Source organism: Jaculus jaculus, chromosome 1, assembly GCF_020740685.1.
Source record: "Jaculus jaculus isolate mJacJac1 chromosome 1, mJacJac1.mat.Y.cur, whole genome shotgun sequence".
Taxonomy (NCBI): domain Eukaryota; kingdom Metazoa; phylum Chordata; class Mammalia; order Rodentia; family Dipodidae; genus Jaculus; species Jaculus jaculus.
The window spans coordinates 82,078,344-82,083,470 of record NC_059102.1 but is presented as its reverse complement, the minus strand read 5'-3'; the positions used below and the strand labels follow the sequence as shown (position 1 = coordinate 82,083,470).

The 5,127-nt window shown below is 39.5% G+C and overlaps 1 pseudogene; it reads left to right on the top strand.

Annotated features, from left to right (window-relative positions):
* The first annotated feature begins 3,279 nt into the window (after nucleotides 1-3,279).
* LOC123455790 lies at nucleotides 3,280-4,505 on the top strand (annotated as a pseudogene).
* Nucleotides 4,506-5,127: the final 622 nt, after the last annotated feature.

Sequence of the window (5,127 nt, the reverse complement as noted above, 5' to 3'; positions counted from 1 at the left end):
AGTAGCTTACACTGTCGCTTAACCAGCATGAAACTGTTCTCTACAAATGGCAGCTGCTTGCCAGCAGCTTCTCAGATGTGACAGTGGATCAAAGTATATAATAACAGCCGGGCATGGAGGCACATGCCTTTTGTCCCAGCACTCAGGAGGCAGAGCGCTGTGAGTTCGAGGCTACCCTGAGACTACATAGCGAATTCCAGGTCAGCCTGGGCTAGAGTGAGTCCCTACTTTGAAAAACAAAACAAAACAAAACAAAACAAAACAAAACAAAACAAAACAAAACAAAACAAAACAAAAAAATTCAACAACAGGTCAAAGTGAAGCAAAACATTTTTATGTGTCAGGCCCTATTCTGAGGCCCTTGACATTAGCTTTCCATGTGGAAGTTTCCTTTACTTAAGTATGCCAAACTATGAAGCCATTATTTAATCTTATACAGAGAAATTAAATAACTGTCCAAGTTTGTAAGAAGTCATGTGATTCAGCTTCTAGACTGCCTCACGACAATACTTCCCAGTCCTATTTTTTTTTCTTATAGAATCCTGATTATTTAGCAATACACGGATTTGATGTGATTACATCTCCACAAATCACAAAATGGTCAATTCCAAAGAAAGACTATATATTTAGTTTACTGAAATACCACTGAATTAAGAATTATCTATTACAAGTGGAAATAGCCAGGTTTTGGCCACTGTAAGTTCTCTATATGGGAAGAGATATGTGTCTATTTCTGTTCTAATCACATTTCGTAGTATGGTATTTTACCTAAATTACTGTTCAAAGTCTTTACTAGTTCGTGATACATATTTCAATGATAGATTAAGATGGAGCTCATAATAACAATACAGAAATTGTGTTATTCTTTGGTATGGTGGTAAAATGTTCCACATAGACAAATGTTTTGGGAGACTTAATCCCTGGCTGGTGGAGCTATTTAAAAATGTGAAATGTTTAGCAGTGGAGCTTTCTGGAGGAATTTTATCACTTCAGGTGGGACTTGAGGTTTGGTAGTCCAGTCCTAATCACTGTCTGCCCTCTGCTTCCTGACCACATTGTGGTCAGTTCTAGATCCTGTTCCTGCTGCCAGGCCTTCCCCACCAGGAAATGTAACCTTGAAAGTTTCAGCAAAATCAAGTCTTTCTTTCATTTAGTTGTTTCTGGCCTGTATTTTGTTCACAACAAAAAAGTAATTGATACACTTGACATTCAAGATTCTTAAAAATGGGCATCAGCCCAGCATTTCAAACTTGCATTTTCTCTCTTCTACAGCTCATATTCTCTTTAAAAAGTCAAATTTTTTCACTATTTAGGTTTGTTTATATTTCTTTTCAGTTCCTAATTATTCCTTTCTTCCTTTTATTTTTGTTCATTTAAGCTTTCTTTAATATTCAAAACTCATTCAATACAAAAGAGTGGTTTCAGTAGAAAACTTGTCCCTTGTATAGAGTGGAATTTTGTTTCTAATCTCGTACATACAAAGTCATAGGATGAATAGCAATGGCTGGCCATAAACAGCTGGCACCCAGCTTTAGCATTGCTAAACACTTTGCAGATTTGAATGTATCTACCTGCCCTTACCAGCAACCTTCTTGTTATTTTGCCATTTTGGTATAAAAAACTCAATTGAACAGATGGTATGGTTCCACCTATATATTCTTGAGATAAGAGTTTTATAGTAGAAATCTAATGGTATCTACAATTTATTAGCTATATGGCTTTAGTGAAGTTTTATTTATCTTTTTGAATCCTTACTTCTACAAAATAGTGGTTGGGATGATCCAAAAACATGTATTCAGTCCTTATAGGGTGCCTATGACCCATAAATTAGATGATATATAGAAGTGTTTCTAGCATATGATAGAAACAAGTATTCATTCTTTTCCTCTTCTTACTATTTGCTCATATATGTTTCTTAGTTCTTTCCTTTTCAACCCAATGTTTCCAACATTCATGGCTCTGCTTATTTAAATTCTTATGAGTTAGAAATATATTCTACTGGGCCAGAGAGATGGCTCTGTAGTTATGGTGCTTACCTGCAAAGCCCAAGGACCCAGGTTCTATTCCCCAGGACAAGGTGGCATGCATCTGGAGTTGTTTGTAGTGGCTAGAGGCCCTGGCACACCAATTCTCTGTCCCTCTCTCTCTAGTGCTTCCCCTCTTTCAAATAATTAAAAAATAACGAAAATAAATTATATCTATTTTATTATATATTTCAATGTTTAAGTGCACGGAAATGTAAGCCATATAGTCAGCTCTCTGTTAGTTCTGCCACTGTACATAAGTCCTAGGCTCAAGCAGAGGTCCTTATCTTCACTCTCTCCCCTGTCTTGTATAAGGCATAGTGCACAAGTAATAATTTCTCAATGGAGACATTGGTCAGAGAATTTGTTGAAAAGTCTTTAATAATGTCTTTAATAGTACTATGTTTGATGATCTCTTTGATTTTAAGAAAAGAATGATTATAACATATTTAAGTATAAATATACTGGAGTTTTAGCTTTTAACTTATAACTGTATATCCTAATACCTATAATGAACTAGAAACAGTTTACTTCTTTCATGCCAAATGTCTTCCAGTTCTTTTCCTAGCTTGTTGTACTAGGTAGTACAACCACTATAATGTTGAATGCAAGCCATAAGAGTAGAGTTTCTAGCCCTTTCCTCAAGCTACTCTATTAAATATATTGATTAGTAATCCTAGTTATGGGTTTTCTAGATACCCCCTTTTTTTTAAAAAAAAATTTATTATTTATTTATTTATTTGAGAGCGACAGGCACAGAGAGAAAGACAGATAGAGGGAGAGAGAGAGAATGGGCGCGCCAGGGCTTCCAGCCTCTGCAGACGAACTCCAGACGAGTGCGCCCCCTTGTGCATCTGGCTAACGTGGGACCTGGGGAACCGAGCCTTGAACCGGGGTCCTTAGGCTTCACAGGCAAGCGCTTAACTGCTAAGCCATCTCTCCAGCCCCCTTTTTTTTTCTTTCTTTCTTTCTTTTTTTTTTTTTTTTTTTGGTTTTTCGAGGTAGGGTCTTACTCTGGTCCAGGCTGACCTGGAATTAACTCTGTAGTCTCAGGGTGGCCTTGAACTCATGGCAATCCTCCTACTTCTGCCTCCCAAGTGCTGGGATTAAAGGCGTGCGCCACCACGCCAGGCTAGATACCCTTTTCTGAATAAGAAGTTCTGAGGCGTGGCTTCGGCTCAGGGCGCCTGAGGGAGACTTAGGGGCCCCGGAACCGGTCCTTTTGAGTCTTTGCGAGCCGCTTCCCGCGTCCCATAAGGAAGATGCTAGCCGTGGTGTCTCGCGTGTTGTCCGGTGCTGCTCAGAAGCCGGCAAGCAGAGTGCTAGTGGCATCCCGTAACTTTGCAAATGATGCTACATTTGAAATTAAGAAATGTGACCTTCACCGGCTGGAAGAGGGCCCTCCAGTGACCACAGTGCTCACCCGGGAGGATGGGCTCAAATACTACAGAATGATGCAGACTGCGTCGAATGGAGCTGAAGGCAGACCAGCTGTATAAGTAGAAAATTATTCGTGGTTTCTGTCACCTGTATGATGGTCAGGAAGCCTGCTGTGTAGGCTTGGAGGCCGGTATAAACCCCACAGACCATCTCATCACATGCTATCGTGCTCACAGCTTCACCTTTACTCGGGGCCTTGCTGTCAGAGAAATTCTTGCTGAACTAACAGGATGAAGAGGAGGCTGTGCTAAAGGGAAAGGAGGCTCAATGCACATGTACACCAAGAACTTCTACGGGGCAATGGCATCCTTGGAGCTCAGGTGCCCCTGGGAGCAGGGATTGCTCTGGCTTGCAAGTATAATGGAAAAGACGAAGTCTGTTTGACATTATATGGTGATGGTGCTGATAACAAGGTCAGATATTTGAAGTGTACAATATGGCAGCATTATGGAAATTGCCTTGTATTTTCATCTGTGAGAATAACTGCTATGGAATGGGAACGTCAGTTGAGAGAGCAGCAGCCAACACAGATTACTACAAGAGAGATTTTATTCCTGGGATAAGGGTAGATGGAATGGATATCTTGTGTGTCTGAGAGGCTACAAAGTTTGCGGCTACCCATTGTAGATCTGGGAAGGGGCCCATCCTGATGGAGCTGCAGACTTACTGTTACCATGGACACAGTATGAGTGACCCTGGAGTCAGTTACCGCACCCGACAAGAAATCCAGGAGGTAAGAAGTAAGAGTGACCGGATTATGCTTCTCAAGGATAGAATGGCGAACAGCAACCTTGCCAGTGTCGAAGAATTGAAGGAAATTGATGATGAAGTGAGCAAAGAAATTGGGGATGCTGCTCAGTTTGCCACAGCTGATCCGGAGCCGCCTTTGGAGGAACTAGGATACCACATCTATAGCAGTGATCCACCCTTTGAAGTGCGTGGTGCCAACCAATGGATCAAGTTCAAGTCAGTCAGTTAATGGGAGACTGTATTCAATGGATGTTTGTTGCCAACTGTAAAGAACTCTTTGTGCTTTCAATTTTAAAGATAGGTAATATCCAGACAAGAAAGTCTTGTAAAGTTTCATTAAGACTAATATGTGAATTAAATAAAAGAGAGTAATTGCCTGCAGTTTGTATATTTTAAAATTGATGTATTTCATGTCAAAGAATATTGGATTTGTGTATGTCTAGTTAAGAGAGTTAAGCCTTCCCTCATATTCTAACAGTTGTTTCTCTAGCTATTTTAAAAGGACATCCCTGCCTGTGGAGAAACAAACAAGGATGCGATGAAATAATTGTTCCATTTTAAAGTAAGACTACTTCACAATCATGTCAGAGACAACATAATTTAGTTTTTTCCATTTATACATTTCAACAAACAAGTTATATTTCTATTATAAGGCACATTTTTATCATATTTATTTATTACTATGTACACTAAAACAACTCCCAGCCTCTTATACCCAGTGATTGATATACAGTAGAATGACTTTGAATGAAACATTCGTTTCTAATGTGCTGGGATATCAAAACAGTCACTAACACACAATTCTGTACATCTTTAATCATGTTGATAAACAGCAAGATGTTTTTAATCTGTGTCAGTAAGGAGAGTCTTTAAATGCTTGAGTTAAATGAGCAAGGGTGTTTCTGTGCAAACT